Raw genomic sequence first — 18672 nt, forward strand, 5'->3', positions numbered from 1 at the left:
TAAGTATTTTAAACAGTTAGACTCACCTTCGCTCCTCCCTTGCACCTCTCGGCAAAATGCCCTCTCGGCAAAACGTCCACCTTCTTCCTCAACTGAGGATTCCCCACCATTGTGTTTGAAAGGGCCCTTAGCCAGGTCTGACCCTTCTCCTGTACTTCAGACTTCATCCCCTCTCTTCCCTCCAACAGCAGTGAGAGGGTCCCCCTTGTCCTTATCTACCATCCCATCAGCATCCACATCCAGGCGCCATTTCCGCTATACACAGTTGGATGCCACCACTGGATACACATTCCCCCTCCCCTCCCATTCCAGTGTTCCAGAGAGACCATTTCCTCTGGGATAACCTGATCCATTCCTTCTCCATTCCCAAACGCTCCCCAAACCTCCATAGCACCTTCCCATACAACTATGGAAGGTTAACACCTGGCCTCCCTCTTCGCTATCCAAGACCCCAGACATACCTTTCAGATTAAGCAGCAATTTACCTGCACTTTAATTAATCAGTGTGCCAGCACAGCTCAGCACAAGCTGGAAGGACATGTCATTTTCTGCTTGGGAATTCTGCAGCCTTCAGGACACAATGTAGAGTTCAATAATTCTAGAGCCTGAGCACTTTTTTCCAAACCTCCTTGTTGTCACATGGGCAGCCATCACTACCAACTCATTATCAGCCACTAATGGTCCCCCAAAACATCGACTCATTCTCCAAGGCTGACCACAACCTATTCCTTTGACTGCCAAACTTTTTTTTCCCCTCTCTCTGGGGTCGATTTCCACATATTGTTGATACATCTCTCCTCCCACACCTCCCCCCTCCAGTTTCAGCATTTATACTAAAAGAGATCAGTCTGAGACAAACCAGAGAATGGATGATAAACTAAACTACATTTATTTCGATACAAGATGCCTAACAGGTAAAGCAGATGAACTCAGGTTATGTTTTGGAACATGGTACTAGGATATCATAGCCATTACAGAGATATGGCTCAGGAATGGTCTGGACTGGCAATTTAATGTTCCAGGGTATAAATGGTAAAGGATGGATAGAAAGAGGGGCGAAGGAGGAGGGGGAGTGGCGTTTTTGATTAGGGACAACATTACGATTGTACTTTGGAAGGATATTCCTGGGAATATGTCCAGGGAAGTTATTAGGGTGGAACTAAGAAATAAGAAAGGGATGATCACTTTACTGAATTGCACAACAGACACCCCAGTAGTCACCGGGAAATTGAGCAACATATTTGTAAGGAGATCTCAGTTATCCGTAAGAATAATATGGTGGTAATGGCAGGGGATTTTAGCTTTCCAAACATAGATAGGGACTACCATAGTGTCAAGAACTTGGATGAAGAGGAATTTGTTAAGTTTGTACAAGAAAGTTTTCTGATTCTATGTAGACGTACCTACTAGAGTGCAAAACTTGACCTATTTTTTGGAAATAAAGCAGGGTAGGAGACTGAGGTGTGGGTGGGGGAGCACACTGGCACCTGTGACCGTAATTCTATAATTTCAAAACATTGCTGGAAAGGAAAGACAGGATCTAACAGCTAAAGTTGTTAATTGGAGGAAGGCCAATTTTGACGCTATTAGGCAAAAACTTTCACAAGTTGATTGGAGGCAGATGTTTGCAGGTAAAAGGACAGCTGGAAAATCAGAACCCTTCAAAACTTAGATATGAGAGTCCGGAGACAGTATGCTCCTGTTCGCGTGAAGGACAAGGTTGGTAAATATACGAAATGCTAAATGACTAGAAAAATTGAGGCTTTGGTCAAGTATAAGCGGGAAGCATTTGTCAGGTATAGACAGTAGGGATCAACTGAATCCCAAGGAGACTATAAAAGGCAGTAAGAGTATGCTTAAGAGGGAAATCAACAGGACAAAAAGAGGACATGTGTAGCTGTGGTAAATAGGATGAAGGAGCATCCAAAGGGATCCAAATGCATTAAGGACAAAAGGGTAACTAGAGAGAAAATAGGTCTCCTTATAGATCAGCGAGTCCATGTATGTGTGGAACCACAGAAGATGGGGAGATACTAAACAAGTATTTTGCATCAGCATTTACTGCAGAGAAGGATATGGAAGATATGGCATAAAGGTGAATAAATCCTCGGGACCTGATCAGGTGTACTCTAGAAATCTGTGGGAAGCTAGGGAAATGATTGCTGGGCCTTTTACTGAGATATTTGTATTATTGGTGCCGGGCCACAGCCCAGCGGGGCCGAGACGGTTCAGAAGCTATGTGACCGAGTTGCCTCTTCAACACTACTGGAGGATGCAGAGATGCAGTCCGTGCACTCAAAGCATTATCCAAAAAATATCGCCTTGAAGTGGGCAGTCAGGCCATGGAACACCTTGTTAATGTGCTGCAGACAGACCGTTCAGACTCTGAAATTATTGGTTATGCACTGGATACTCTTTGCAATCTGATCTCCAATGAGGTTGAAGAGGAGGAGCCAGAGGAGAATGTTCAGAAGACCAGTTCTGAAGACCTGGCTGTGCAGTTTGCAGAGATTTATATCAAACTACAAGAAAATCTTACCTTGCTGTTATCCTTGTTAGAGGAATTTGATTTTCATGTGCGCTGGCCTGCAGTAAAACTTCTAACTGCACTTTTAAAAAATCAAGGTCCACAAGTTCAACAGATTATCCTTGTCAGCCCAATGGGTGTATCCAAGATGATGGATTTGCTTGCAGATTCGAGAGAAGTAATTCGCAATGATGGTCTCCTTTTGCTCCAGCAATTAACGAAAGCTAATGCAGCCATTCAGAAGATTGTAGCTTTTAAAAATGGCTTTGAACGCCTGCTGGATATTATCACTGAAGAGGGGAAGAGTGATCGAGGCATTGTTGTTGAAGATTGCCTTTTGCTGCTCCTTAACTCGATGAAAAACAATAGTTCGAATCAGAATTTTTTTAAAGAGGGTTCATACATTCAACGCACAAAACCTTGGTTTGAGGTTGCTGAAGATAATTCGGGTTGGTCTGCACAGAAAGTAACAAATCTTCACCTGATGCTGCAGCTGGTGAGAGTGCTGGTGTCTCCTGTGAATCCTCCTGGTGCTACAAGCAGTTGCCAGAAGTCAGCATTCCAATGTGGTTTGTTACAGCAGTTGTGCACCATCCTGATGGCAACTGGAGTTCCTGCTGATATTCTCACTGAGACCATTAACACAGTATCTGAAGTTATCAGAGGGTCCCAGGTAAACCAGGATTATTTTGCTTCTGTGAATGCACCTTCCAATCCACCAAGGCCTGCAATTGTAGTCCTTCTGATGTCCATGGTGAATGAAAGGCAGCCATTTGTCCTGCGTTGTGCGGTGCTGTACTGTTTCCAATGTTTCTTGTACAAAAACCAAAAAGGCCAAGCAGAGATTGTTGCCACACTTCTGCCAGCAACTATTGATGCCAATTCGATCTCGGCTGGCCAGCTGCTGTGTGGGGGCCTCTTCTCTACAGATTCCCTCTCTAACTGGTGTGCTGCTGTAGCATTGGCACATGCTCTGCAGGATAACTCCATCCAAAAGGAACAGCTGCTCAGGGTACAGCTGGCAACCAGCCTTTGCAATCCTCCTGTCTCCCTGCTCCAACAGTGTACCAACATCCTGTCTCAGGGAAGCAAGGAGCAAACACGGGTTGGCCTACTGATGTTGCTGTCTACGTGGACGACCAACTGTCCTATTGCTGTGACTCACTTCTTGCACAACCAAACCAATGTTCCTTTTTTAATGGCACAGATATCTGAGAACCTTGGGGAAGAGGAACAACTTGTGCAAGGTCTCTGTGCCCTTCTACTGGGCATCTGCATCTACTACAATGAGAATTCTCTGGAGAACCACACTAAGAAAAAGCTAAAGCAACTCATAGAGAAGAGAACTGGAAAAGAAATTTTCATTGAGAAAATTTCTCAATGAGGCTTACATCAGCAAGCATGAGCTTTACTCTCGACTGGTCAGAAAACCCAGCCAAGCTACAACAGTCCAGAGCAAATGCTGTTTGATCATGACTTCACCAAATTAGTTAAAGAATTAGAAGTTCTTATAACAAAGGCTGTCCAAAAATCAAGTGAGGATGAGAAGAAGGAAGAGGAAGTGAAGAAGTCTTTGGAACAACATGACAGTATAGTCAATCAATACAAGGAACTTATCCGTGAACAGGATCTGCAACTGAATGAATTGAAGAAACAAGTAACTGCCTTGACCAATCAGAACAAGCACAGTCAAACCACAATAACACAGCAAGCGTCACAGATTCAGCAGCTGCGTGACCAGTACAATCTTCTCAAAGTACAAGGTAAACCACTAGACAGCCAACATCACATTCACAATGAGGCAGCTCAGATCAATGGTATTCAACCTAAAGACACCGAAGAAATTGGAAGGTTGCAAGGAGAGATTGAAGAACTGAAGAAGCAGCATAATGTATTAGAAGGACAGCTGGCTGAAAAGGAGTTTGAGATTAATAAATTGAGGGCTGCTCAGTCAACAGGAAACCTAGCTGAAGTTGGCACAGAAATTGCTGGTGACCAACCAACCGATCAGCACAAGGATCAGTTAAAGATGTTGACAGAGGAGAAAAAGTCCCTTGATCAACAGCTTGCCTCGACAAATAGTACAATAGCCATTCTTGAAACTGACAAGAGAAAGCTCCAACAAGAGGTGACAGAGCCTAAGAAGGAGCAGGATGATCTATTGGTACTTCTCGCAGACCATGACCAGAAAATCTTTGGATTTAAGAATAGGCTCAAAGAGCTTGGAGAACCAGTTGAGGATGAAGATGACCTGGAGTCTGCTGACCAAGAAGATGATGATGATGATCCAAACTAATTGCATAACGATGATATACAGACAGAATAAGGAAATAAAATGTAAAGAAGGTCAAAGCTTCTATTACCACAATGCAGAATGTCGAAAGAGTTCAGAATGTTTTGTTTTTTTTCTTTTTGGAAGGGGGCTTTGAAATTAGTTTAATTGTATCTTCTACCAGTTGCAAAGATTCACTTACTGGCTAGGAGAGAAACTTTTCATTTTTTAAAGTATTAAAATTTTAATAAAGCAAAGTTGTTTTTCTCCATTTAAGGGAAAAAAATTAAAAGCATTCCCTCATGGTACACTAAGCACATACTTGTTGCAGGAGTGAAGTGTAGCTCACCAGCTTTAGTCTACAGTTACACCTGGATAACCTGACCCAGTGTTGGAATATGTTGTATTATCTAGAGAATGCATTATTGTGAGAGGTTGCAGACCAACCTGAGTTTAAAAGCAGCCCTTGAAAAAATGGCAAAATGTCAGATTAGGAATCTGGGCAGCTAGATGTCTCACACAACTCTTCTGTGAGAACTGATTGATTTGATAGCCAGAGGTAAGGTGCTGGAAGACTCGAGGTTGGCTAACGTGGTGCTACTTTTTCAAAAAGGTGGTCAGGAAAAGCCAAGGAACTATAAGTCTATGAGCCTGACATCAGTGGTGGGAAAGTTGTTGGAGGGGATCCTCAGGGACAGGATTTACATATGTTTGGAAAGGGAAAGATTGATTTGGGATGGTCAAGCTGACTTTTTGCTTGGGAAATTGAGCCTCACTAACTCAATGGAGTTTTTTGAAGAAATAACAAAGAGGATTTATGCAGAACTGTGGACGTGATCTACATGAGCTTCAGTAAGGCTTTCGACAAGGTTCCTCATGGTGGACTGGTTAGCAAGGTTAGATCAAACGGAATACAGTCATTTGGATTTAGATCTGGCTCAAAGGTAGGAGATGGAGGGGTTGCGGTGGAGGGTTGCTTTTCAGATTGGAGGCCTATGCGTCACAAGGATCTGTGCTTTTTGTCCTGATTTGCCTTTCCAAAATGCAGCACCTCATATTTACCTGAATAAATTCCATCTGAATAAATTCCTCAGCCCACTGGCCCATTTGATCAAGATCCTGTTCTAATCTGAGGAAACCTTCTTCACTGTCCACTACGCCTCTAATTTTGGTGTCCTCTGGAAACTTACTAACAACACCTCCTGTGTTCAGATCCAGATCATTTATATGATGACAAGAAACGGTTGACCCAGCACCAGTCTTTGTGGCACAACCCTGGTGACAAGCCCACTGTCTGAAAGGCAACCCTCTACCACCACCCTCTGTCTTCTACCTTTATGCCAGTTCTGTATCCAAATGGCTAGTTCTCCGTGATCCATGTAATCTAACACTGTTAAGCAGTCTACCATGAGGAACCTTGTCGAGCGCATTACTGAGATCCACATAGATCACATCCACTGCTCTGTCTTCATCAATCCTTTTCGTTACTCCTTCAAAAAACTTAAGTCAGTGAGATACGATTTACAATTCACAAAGCCATGTTAACTACCCTTAAATCAGTCCTTCCCTTTCCAAATGCATGTAAATCCTGTCCCTGAGGATCCCCTCCAACAACTTTCCCACCACTGACGTCAGGCTCATCGACCTACAGTTCCTTGGCTTTTCCTGACCACCATTCTGAAATAGTAACACGTTAGCCAAGCTCGATTCTTCCAGCACCTCAACTATTGCTTTCCATGAAACAAATACCTCAGCAAGGGCCCAGCAATCACTTCCCTAACTTCCCACAGAGTTCTAGGAGTCCCAGGTCCAGCAGGAATATGGACATTTTTCCAAGATGTTGCTATTTATTTCCCCACATTCTCTACCTTCCATGCCCTTATTCACAGTAAACACTGATGCAAAATACTTGTTTAGCATCTCTCCCATCTTCTGCGGTTCCACACATTCATGGACTCGCTGATCTGTAAGGAGACCTATTCTTTCCCTAGTTACTCTTTTGTCCTTACTGTTATTTGTAAAATCCCTTTGGATTCTGCTTAACCCTATGTGCCACAACTATTGCACGTCCTCTGCGGAAGAAAATTTGACATGGTTTGCCTGGCAGCCATTTTCCTATTCCGGCTGAGAAACCATTTTGTAAAGCAATATTAGTTGGTATGTTAGCTGTGCACTCCTTACTATGAGGTAATGCTAAAAGTAGGCCTTATCTATACAAGGCCCCTAGCCTGTCTCGTTAGTATTTTTCACACTTTGATGGATGGCCAGTGCATGCAGTCAAGCAGATCTAGACTTGTCAATTAGTCCTGTTCTCCTACAAATTATTGCCTTTCCACGGTTGCTCAGCAAATTAAGGACATCTCTGCTTAGTGTTAATAGATCTGTGTAAATTGAACACACGGTGATAACATTCACTTTGGTCCACTTGTGGAATGTGTAATAGCATTTAGTTTTGACCCACACAGCTGACCTCTAATTCAGTACCATCTTGTAAGCATGCTGAAGCCTTGTAATTAACGATCAGCTCCTATCTGTTTTCTCTCCATAATCCTGTAATGTACTTTGGAATAGCACCGAGCCACAGTTTGGACGGTGAATTTCCCCACGATATATCGTGTAATAAACTAATCAGTTCTCAAGGTCTGTGTCTTAAGAGCTTTTCTTCAACAATTGGCGTAGTTGGCTCGGTCTCTAGTTTCCAAGGTTCTTGCTGGACCTGCAATTCCCGTTTACTGAAGGGTCTGTTATTGTCTTTTTTCACAAGACAGGAGCTTTAAACTTCTGTCAGGATGTGGGGGGCCACTCAAATTTGCTTCAATTGGTAACATGAATGATCCTGACCTGAGCCTTGCGGGCTGAACCCCTGGGCAAGATGGAAGACAGGCTGTGGCCCCAGGCTCTAAGGACCTTGATGATTGGTTGCGGCGCTACTATTTGTGCTGTTCGTGTGGTGGGTGTTGTTTGTCTTTGTTTGTGTTTTACTTGTTTGTTTGCAGGTGACTGTTCTGCGGGTCCAGGAAACTGAAGAATTGCATCAATCTACAGATCTGACTGAAGCGCTGGCCCCTGGGACAGGTCAATCTTGTTTCACTGTGCAGACCCCGTCCTTTTGTCCCCTCAGGGAAGGCTGTAAAACGCCACGGTAAATATGTCCATTGCAAGAGTAAGCTAGGAGACGCTGTCGTTCCCCCAAACACGCCAGTTAACATTGTCTGGAAGAAGACCGGTGACAGCCGGTACATTATCCCCTTCACCTCTGATGTGTATGGATGGTCCAATGGTAATTGGCCTTATGGGGGCTCTTTTCGGTTAGACAAGTTTGATTACTGGCATTTGCACATAGAGGGTGGGTACAGGGATCCCTCCTAGGACACAGAATACGTGCTTCAGTTTAAGAAAATCACTAAAGGCCATCAGCCCCCGAAGGCTAAAAACTGCTGTCAGCATTCCAGTGAAGCTGATGGCCCTTTCGTTCCTGCTAACTCCCCTTCTACCGCAACTCCGCCTTTATTCTGCTCAGTATCCCAAACTTGCTGTCCCTACCCTGGACTTGGACTCTCAGGTTGATGAAATTGCTGCTCTTATGGCCTTGCGGCTGCGCAGGGAGGCCATGCACGAACAGGATGCTGCTCGGGATTCCAGGGCAGCTGACCTTTCTCAGCACTTTGGCACTGCCTCATATGCTCTGCAGGATCCTAGTGCTCAGCCAGATGGCCCTGGTGCAAGTACCCCCAGGTCCAGTTCAGAGACCGCTGTCTCCTCTTCAACTGACAGCCTCATTACTATGCAGGGTGGCCATTCTGGCATGATTCCCCATTCCCAGAATGCGGCAAAACACTCTACCCAAGCTCCCTGTCTTATGATAGGGGAAATTCCTTTTGATAAACCCTGGACTCATGCTGAGGCCCGTACTATGCTCCAGGATGCCTCTGATCCAATTAAACGTCCAACTTCCTTCTATGGTTGGCTCGTTCTGACATGTGATATTTACAATGCCTGCCACAAGATGTTAACACTTTATTGCGTTTGGGCTTCTGTCAAGGGCTCCCTTGTGTTTCCCACAGATCCATGGGTTACTGGGGAGGCGCGAGTGGACTGGCTTAGAGACAAGGCTCAGCCCATCACCATGGCAGCTGTGAGACAGCAGGCAGACTTTAGTGAAGTCACCCAATGTCTGCACGAGGCTGATGAGCCATTCCCTGATTTTCTTGCCTGCTTCAAGGAGGTTTGGGAATCCTCTGCAGGCATCCCATTCACAACCAATGATAAATTGGCCTCCCAAACTCTCATTCATTGCATGCAGCCCTGACACACCCATACTTTCAAATCCTTTAACCTTGACTGGTAATCTAAAACTTGGGATCAGCTCCTCACCTCTCTCACTAACATGGATCAGCAGGGGTTTTTTGATGATCCAAAAGAGGAAGAGGCATTTCCCCACTTAACACAGGCATCGCATCAGGGTCAGGCTAGTGACCCGAGGAAGGGGGATGGCAGGGGTGGAAGCAGCAGAGGCAGGACATTAGTCAGGATCAGTGCCAGTCATGTAGGAACTTTGGTCACTGGGTGCGGGACTGCCGCGCACCACCCCTCAGCAAGTTCAACCCACTTTCCCATTGCAGCGGCAGCCTTTGCCAGCCAACTATTCGGTCAGCAACCCGTTCCCCTTTACCCCACATGGCTAGGACTGCCACATGAGGGAGGTTTTGCAGGCCGTTTCAATATGGCTTCTCCACTGCCCATCCAAAAACCTCATGTTGGACATTGAGGTGGGGGGGGGGCATGTAGTTTCAGTTCTGGTGGACTCTGGAGCCACCCATTCCTCTGCGCCTCCCTCAGTGGCCCTTCCCGTCAGCTCTGATACTGTTCGCTCTGTGGGGTCTCTGGAATACCCCTTGTGGAACCTCTGGAATACCCCTTGTGGAACCTCTCTCTGATCGTATCCTCATTGGTGTTAGTCTGCGTGCAGTGCCTGACCGGGCTTTAATCTCCTCTTCTTGCCCGATCGCCCCTCTGGGGTGCCAGGCACTATGCAAACTTCATGTCTCTATTCACTGTTCCCTGCAGGGGCTCACATTAGAGCTTTCTGGCTCCAATCTACCCCTTTTGCAGGCCACCATGATCAATCTGTCTTCTCCACCTATCCCCAATCCCTCCCTTTACACTTGGTCATCTCCCGACAATCTGGTATGCACATCTTTTCTCTCCCATCTTTACTGAGCGCTCCACCATCCCCTACAACTTCACTGGGTTCTCCATCCGAGTCATTTTCTGCGCAACCTCTATTGCGCTGCGGTGTACCTTGCCTGCGCTGAGCCATCCTATTCCGCTCTTGCGGAACCCAATCTCAATCTGCCCTCTGTCCCACCATTAGTCCAGTTAGTCAAAACCCCTCCCAATAAAACCCCGCACAAACACTAAGCCTTCAAGTCCAAAACCTATCAAGGCTGATGACTCGGATTCCGAGGATTACCTATCCAATGTGGAGCCTCCTCCTCCAGACAACCCTCCTGGCTCTGGCTACATTCCCTCTTTTGCTGAACCTACTTCTCTGATTGTGAAAAGGAGAAGGAGGAATTGTAGAGGAAAATTTGACATGGTTTGTCTGGAAGCCATTTTTCTATTCTGGCTGAGAAACCATTTTGTAAAGCAATAGTCGTTGATATGTTAGCTGTGCATCCCTTACTATAAGATAATGCTAAAAGTAGGACTTATCTATCCAAGGATTCTAGCCTGTCGCGTTCGTGTTTTTCCCACTTTGAAGGATGGCCAGTGCACATCAGTCGTAGTCAGTCAAGTGGACCTAGACTTGTCAATTAGTCCTGTTCTCCTACGAATTATTACCCCTTTTGCAGGCCGCCACGATCCACCTGTCTTCTCCACCTGTCCCCAATCCCTCCCTTTACACTTGGTCGTCCCGCGACAATCTGGTATGCTCATCTTTTCTCTCCCATCTCCCACGGTTGCTCAGCTAATGAAGGACATCTCTGCTTAGTGTTAACAGATCTGTGTAAATAGAACACATGGTGATAACATTCACTTTGATCCACTTGTGGAATGTGTAATTGTATTTAATTTTTGACCCAAACAGCTGACCTCGAATTCAGTACCATCTTGTAAGCATGCCAAAGCCTTGTAATTAACAATCAGCTCCTATCTGTTTTCTCTACATAATCCTGTAGTGTTCTGATGTATTTCGGAGCAGCACCAAGCCACAGTTAGAACGGAGAACTCCCCATGACATATCGTACAATAAACTAGTTAGTTCTCAAGGTCTGTACCTCAAGAGGTTTTCTTCAACATCTCTTTCTTGTCCTGCTGGTTTCCCTCTTAAGCATACACATACTGCCTTTTATACTCTTCTTGGGATTCAGTCAATCCCTGCTGTCTATATCTGATATATGTTTCCTTCTTATACTTGACCAAACCTCAATTTTGCTACACATTCAACATTTCTTACACTTACCAACCTTGCCCTTCACTTTAACAGGAGCATACAGCCTCTGTACTCTCATTATCTCAGTTTTGAAAGCTTCCCATTTTACAGTTGTCCCTTTACCTGCAAACATTTGCCCCCTTGCCCCCCCCACCCACATTCATGATGAAGGGCTTAGCCCATAATGTTGACTCTCCTGTTCCTCGGACACTGCCTGACCTGTTTTGCTTTTCTAGCATCACACTTTTTGATTTTGAAAGTTCTTGCCTAATAGCGTCAAAATTGGCCTTCCTCCAACTTACACTTTTACATCTTACATCCTTTTCCAGCAATGTTTTGAAACTAGTAGAATTACAGTCATTCACCTCAAAGTTGTCCCCTACTTACACCTCAGTCCTGACAGCAGGTCAACATTTGCACCTACTCTTGTAGGTACATCCACACACTGAACCAGAAAAATTTCTTTATACATTTAAAAAATTTCTCTTCATCCAAGCCGTTAACAGTATGGCAGTCCCAGTCTATGTTTGGAAAGTTAAAATCCCCTGCTGTTACCACACTATTATTCTTACAGATAACAGATCTGCTTACAAATTTGTTTCTCAATTTCCCACTGACTATTGGAGAGTCTATAGTACAATCCCAGTAAGGTGATCATCCCTTTCTTATTTCTCAGTTCTACCCAAATAACTTCCCTGGACATATTGCCAGGAATATCCTCCCCAAGTACAGCTGTAATGTTATCCCTAATCAAAAATGCCACTACCTTTCCTCCTCTTGCCCCATTTCTATCCTTCCTTATAGTATCTATACCCTAGAACATTAAATTGCCAGTCTTGCCCATCCCTGAGCCATGCCTCTGTAATTACCATGATATGCCAGTCCCAGTCCCAACCATGCTGTGAGTTCATATGCCTTACATGTTAGGTCTCTTGCATGGAAACAAATGCAGTTTAATTAATCAATCCTACCTTGTTCTCAGGTTTGTTCCTGCATGCCCTGACTGTTCCTTTTCCCTTGCTCCTTTTCCCAGCTGCACTAGTGTCAGACTGATCGCCTTCCTCCCACCTCCCCTCTACCACTAAATTTAAATCCTCCTGAGCTGCTGTAACAAATCTCCCTGCCAGTATATTAGTCCCCTTCCAATTCAGGTGCAATCTGTCCTTCTTAATCTGGGGTCACTTCTACCCCAGAAGAGATTTCAATGATTCAAAAATTTGAATCCTTCTCCCCTGCACCAGCTCCTCAGCCATGCATTCATCTGCTCTATGTTCCTATTCCTACTCACACTAGATTGTGACACCCAGAGCAATCTAGATATTACTTCTCTTGAGGACTTACCTTTTAAATTCCTGCCTAACTTCCTATATTTTCTCCTCAGAATCTCATCCTTTTGCCTTCCTATGTTGTTAGTTCCAACGTGTATAACAACCTCCAGCTGGTCCCTCTCCCCTTTGAGAATATTTTGCACCCACTCCAAGATATCCTTGATCCTAGCTTGTCTAAGTTTTAAACTGAATGTTACTGGATTAAAACATAGCAGCTGCCAGCCATATGATACCAGCTGATTACAATTTCAGTGAAGTTCCAAAGAGAAACATCAGGTTTGGGCTCAGTCAGCAATCTTCTGGAAGCTTCAATGCTGACATAATGGAAGATGTAAGTCAAAAGCCACACAAACAAGCAGTAGACCTTATATTTCTACGATTAGCTCTGATCAAAGGAGGGAGCAATTAAAATTATCCCATACTAACAAACAATAGTCAGAATCAGAAAGACAAACTACCTTGCTGCCTTCCAGCATGAAATCATCTCTCGGGTGATTTTCTTGTCACATACATGCATACTGAGATGTGCCATTTAGTCCCTTCAGCCTTTTATGTCATTCACTCAGACAAAAAAAAGGAGAAATTAAGTATTTCACAAGGATGATCGCTGATTTGATTTTGGTCAAGAATCAAATACTATAAAATTGAGAGTCAAAAAAAAGGTATGAGGGTGGTTATCTTGAATAAAACCCAAAAATCAAATGTGTGCACAGTAGATCATTGACCAATGTATTGATCAATGAGACGCACTAGATCATTTCCATGATTGCGGCAAGGAAACAGTGATAGCAAGGCTTTTTACTGGCTGCTGGTTATCAGCTGTCAGCCCAATATTTCAAGAAGCCAGTGTCACTTCAAGGTTGTCTTCTTCACTTCTTCAAGAAACAATCCGCTGCAGTAGCCTAAAGTGGTGCTAGGAACTTAGTTGCTTTTGAAAATTCTTTCAGATAATTTAACCGGGGTAGAACATCCACCAATGTTTCCCTAATAGGGAACTGAAGACTTCAGTACAAGACATGGAGGGAAAGAACACTGGAGGCACAAAGTCCATGAGATTTGATTAGGAGACAGTTAGGTTGAAGATGCTACATAAGTGTTCAAGGCCAGCGAACTCAATCTTATTATTCTTTCATGGGATTTCAAGGCCAATTAAATATCATATCATATCATGTGCACCACTAGCCTCATTCACTTAACTCACAAAATCTCTTGGCAGCCACCAACCAACAATCTCCAAACCGTACTCAACCCTCCAATTCATACGGTTGTCCCCCATCCTCTCACACACAACACTGTGGTAATGCCTTACACCTGCAACTCTGACACACTAACAGCTAATCAACCATTACAGAATAACATCCAAACATTGTAAGATTTACTGCTGTCTTCCCTCTTTCTTGCAAGAGATGATGCATCATAGAACATAACTTGCAATACAGGCCCTTTGGCCCTCGATGTTGCACCGACCTGTGAAATTAATCTGATGCCCATCTAACCTACACCGTTCTATTATTATCCATATGTCCAATGCCCATTTAAATGCCTTTAACATCAGCGAGTCTACTACTGTTGCAGGCAGGCCATTCCATGCCCCTGCTACTCTGAGTGAAGAATCTGTCCTAAATCTATTGCCCTTCAATTTAAAGATATGTCCCTTCGTATTAGACTTCACCATCCGAGGTAACCACCCTATCTAACCCTCTGATTATCTTATATGTCTTAATAAAGTCACCTCTCAACCTTCTTCTCTCCAATGAAGACAGCCTCAGTTCCCTTAGCTTTTCCGCATAAGACCTTCCTTCCATACCAGGCAACACCCTCGTAAATCTCCTCTGAAGTCTTTCCAAAGCTTCCACATCCTTCCTATAATGTGGTGACCAGAACTGCACGCAATATTCCAGGTGTCTTGTATAGGTGAAGCATGACCTTGTGGCTCTGAAACTACCAATAAACCAACACACCATATGCCTTATTTTTTAATAGGTATTTTTATTGAAAAAAGAAAATTTAAAAGATTTTTTTTACAAAATTACAAAAATAATACAAACAGGAATATTCCACTTTACAATATGATAACAGCACAAATATAAAATTAAATAAAAAAGGAAAACACCCAACTAACTACTCATCTATTCTACAAACAACCAAAACATAAAATAGGATATCAAACATTACTAACAACAAACGAAGTAATTAAATAACTAGATACATGCTCAAAATAGATTTACATCAAGTCATAATAGAACTCATTTTTATACAGGATTCCTTCTCCCGGGGCCCCCGAGCCAGCCAGAACCATTACCACAGCTAAACAAAAGCCCGGGACAATATGGCTGAAATACCTGTATCGATATAGTTCAAAAAGGGCTGCCATGTTTTATAAAATAATTCCGTTTTTGGTGCACCATATTCATGAGAAGGTCAAGGGGGATATAGTCCATGATTATCCTGTGCCAGTTTGAAAGTCCCCCAGGACTTTCAGATATCCAATTCACTAAAATATTTTTCCTCGCACAAAAAGAGAGGGTAGAAAATAATTTCCTCCTGTAAACATTCAGGAAGGGGAAATTTGGAGAGCCCAAAAGTAGGGACATTGGATCCGATCTAATCTCAGTACCCAAAATCTCTGTTAAGGCATTCGGTCCTCTATCCCAACACCTACGGATCTTATGGCATGTCCATAGACAATGCATGAGAGTGCCAACTTCTATTTTACATTTAGGACACATCGGGGATGCTTCTGCCTTGAATTTTGAGAGTCGTTCAGATGCCATGTGAGCCCTGTGAAGGATCTTTAATTGAGTAGCCTGAGTTCTGTTACAGATAGAGATCTTTCTGGCATTTTCCCAGACATCCTCCCACATTTCTAAAGAGATTTCCAACCCTAATTCTTGATTCTAGGTTTTATATAGTCGTTCCATGTCCTTCGAGACCTTATTGTATAGTGAACGATAAAGACTACTGACTGAGGGCGGCCCCATCGGCCATAGCACTCTCCTTTCCCTATCCGATTTGTAAGGATTGACTATCAGTTTGGTCTTCTTTTGTATAAAGTCTCATATTTGAAAATACTGAAAGAGGTCCTTGTAACAGTCCAAACTTCTGGTGCAGCTGCTCAAAGGACATCATAACCTCCCCATCGAACAGATCTCCCAAGCAGGAGATACCTCTGGACTCCCAAGTTTTAAATGTAGCATCTGTCAACCCTGGCTGAAATCCCGGTGCTCCCACTATAGGAGTATAAAGGGAGGCCTTTTGCAGATTACCCTCATCTTGTTGCATTGTCCTCCAGGTTTTAATTGTATTTAGTACAATAGGATTTTTACAGTAGTCCGTAATAGCTCTCATCTTTCCAAAGGTAATAGATTGATGAGGGGACATTTTGCTTGGGAGATCTCAATATCTAACCAGATTGATTGTGGGTCACAAGAGACCCAATCAGCTCCATAAAATAATAAGGAGCTCAATTAGTACCTCCTGAAATCTGGAAAGTCGAGTCCTCCTCTTGCTTGTGGGAGCTGCAGCTTTTCTAATTTGGAAAGGGGCCATCTATGATTCCAAATAAAGGAGCTGAGCCAGCCGTAAAAGTTACGCAACACCTATCTCAGCAGCATCAAGGGATGTTTTCTCATTGGATATAGAAGACGAGGTAGGATATTCATCATAACTAAGGCCACTCTGCCTAGCCAGAGTATTGGGAGATCTCCCCAGCGTTGACGGTCCTGCCTTATTTTCTCTAATAAGTGTACGTAATTGGCTTTATATAGCTGACCAAATACTGGAGTGATAAAAGTACAGAAAATCTTCTAGTGACCACCAAAAGGGAAAGCAAGATCCGTCCGGTAAATTGGATATACTGGCAAGGCCTCCTACTGGCATGGCCTCCGATTTCATAAAATTGATTTTGTAACCTGAGAACATACCGAATAAATTGACCACTTGAATTAAGCAGGGCACGGATGTCAAAGGATCACTTAAGCAAAGGAGGATATCATCCGCATGGAGAGTAATTTTGTGCTTGCCCGATCCAACCCTTGGTGCCGTTATATTAGGGTCAGTTCGTATAGCTTCTGCTAGCGGTTCAATCACTAGCGCAAATAGTAATGGTGAAAGAGGACATCCCTGATGACAGCCCCTGCCAACGCTAAAGCTATCCGAACTTACACCATTGGTGATCACCGCTGCTTTGGGATCATAATATTATATAATATTTTATATAGTAAAGACCTCTCCAACACCGAACCTTTCCAACGTATATTCTACCCAATCAAATACCTTCTCTGCATCTAGGGAGACAACTAAACCGGGTATTGTTCCCCGTTGATCGGCTTGTATCAAATTTAAGACCTTTCTAAGATTATTAGTTGACTTGTGACCCTTTATAAGTCCCATCTGGTCCTCTTTTATAATGAATGGTAAAATCCTCTCCAGTCATAATGCTAACATTTTTGAAAGAATGTTAAAATCCACATTTAAAAAGTCTATGGGTCTACATGAAGAGCAATCTTCTGGAGCCTTTCCCTTCTTAAGAATGAGAGAAATATTTGCTTCTCTCAATGAAGGCTGGAGCCAGCCCTGACTGTGTGAGTAATTATACATATTTATGAGTGGCCCCGCCAGTTCCCCTATAAATTCTTTATAGAACTCAACCTGGAATGCGTCTGGCCCAGGCGCTTTGCCACTCTGAAGCTGCCTAACCGCGTCCTGTACTTCCTGGGTTGTCAAGGGGGCATTCAAGATCGACACCTGCTCCAAGAAGGGCCAAATTTTTAAAGAAGGACTCCATCTTCCCAGTTCTATCCTCACAGTCCTGTGACTTATACAATTCAGAATAGAACTTTCTAAAGGCTGTATTGATCTTTTTACGATCACAAGTCAGGGTACCAGCACTTTCTCTAATGGACGTAATGGCTTGGGGAGCCTTTTTTCTTTTTGGCAAGGTATGCTAGATATCTGCCAGGCTTGTCGCCATATTGAAATAATCTCTGCTTTGCGAATAATATTTCCCTCTTTGCTGTTTGTGTAAGTGCGGTATTCAAAGCTGCCCTAAGGGCTGTGACCCTTTGTAGCTAAGTAATGGAGGGCCTATCAACATACGCAATTTCAGCTGCCTTCAAGTGAGCCTCGGCAGGCGCTGTTGCTCTCCCCTTTGTCTTTCCTGGGTCGCAGAATAGGAGATGACCAAGCCTCAAGCATATGCCTTTGTGGTCTCCCACATCATTGAAGGGTTACTAGCCTTACCTGAGGGTTTTGAATTCCTGTAAAAAAAACTTTATAAATTTGCTATCCTTCAATAAGAAAGGATTATACACCAATGTCGGGGGCCTATCCCATCATCCCTAGTCTTAACTTCCATATATACTGCAGCATGATCAGAAATAGTTAAATTACCTATTTTACAAGACATATCGAATTCAAAAGGGTCAAAGGGGTAAAAAAACATATCAATTCTGGTATGGCACTTGTGTGGGTTAGAGAAGAAAGTAAAGTCTCTACCCTGGGGATGAAGACACCTCCACACATCTACTAGCCCTAGCTCCAAAAGCCATTAATTTAGAGAACACTTCCGTTACAAATTTAAAAGGGTGTGCCGGAGGACAATAAAGATTCAAAATTCCGTATTCCTCTCTGTGTATTAAGGCTTTGATCAATATATACCGTCCAGACTCATCTTTTATCTGGCTTAACATTTGGAAAAGGAAGATTCTTCCAAATAAAAATGGCTACTCCCCTACTTTTTGAGCTGAAAGATGAAAACAATGCCTGACCAAATCCATCCTGTTGTAGCTTTGAATGTTCTTTATCAAGTAGATGTGTCTCCTGTAAGAGAGCTACATCAACCCCTTTTTTAAGACTTGATAATATCTTTTTCCTTTTGATTGGCGAATGGCTCCTCTCGACATACCAGGTGCACCACCTAAGCGAATGGCTAGCCATGGTTATCCATGCAAACCCAAAACCCCCCAAGAGGAAGAACCCCACCCAAAAGACGTTGAATAAAGACCATAGAAAATTCACAAATAAAAAAATGCTTTAAAACTTTTAAACCAACATAATTAAGAACTGCTCCTTAATAAAAATAACGGAAAACATATTTGAAAGGAGATTT

General features: G+C 43.4%; 1 protein-coding gene and 1 pseudogene across 5 annotated transcripts in view; one reads left to right on the plus strand and one right to left on the minus strand.

Annotated features, from left to right (window-relative positions):
* Window positions 1-18672, minus strand: part of LOC122553883 (uncharacterized) — a 287844-nt gene that overhangs the window by 219165 nt on the left and 50007 nt on the right. The gene's annotated exons all lie outside the window — the stretch shown is intronic.
* LOC122553910 (general vesicular transport factor p115 pseudogene) lies at window positions 866-5257 on the plus strand (annotated as a pseudogene).

Source organism: Chiloscyllium plagiosum, unplaced genomic scaffold (genome assembly GCF_037043375.1).
Source record: "Chiloscyllium plagiosum isolate Xiang-an unplaced genomic scaffold, Cpla_swu_hap1 HiC_scaffold_8, whole genome shotgun sequence".
In the NCBI taxonomy this organism is placed as follows: domain Eukaryota; kingdom Metazoa; phylum Chordata; class Chondrichthyes; order Orectolobiformes; family Hemiscylliidae; genus Chiloscyllium; species Chiloscyllium plagiosum.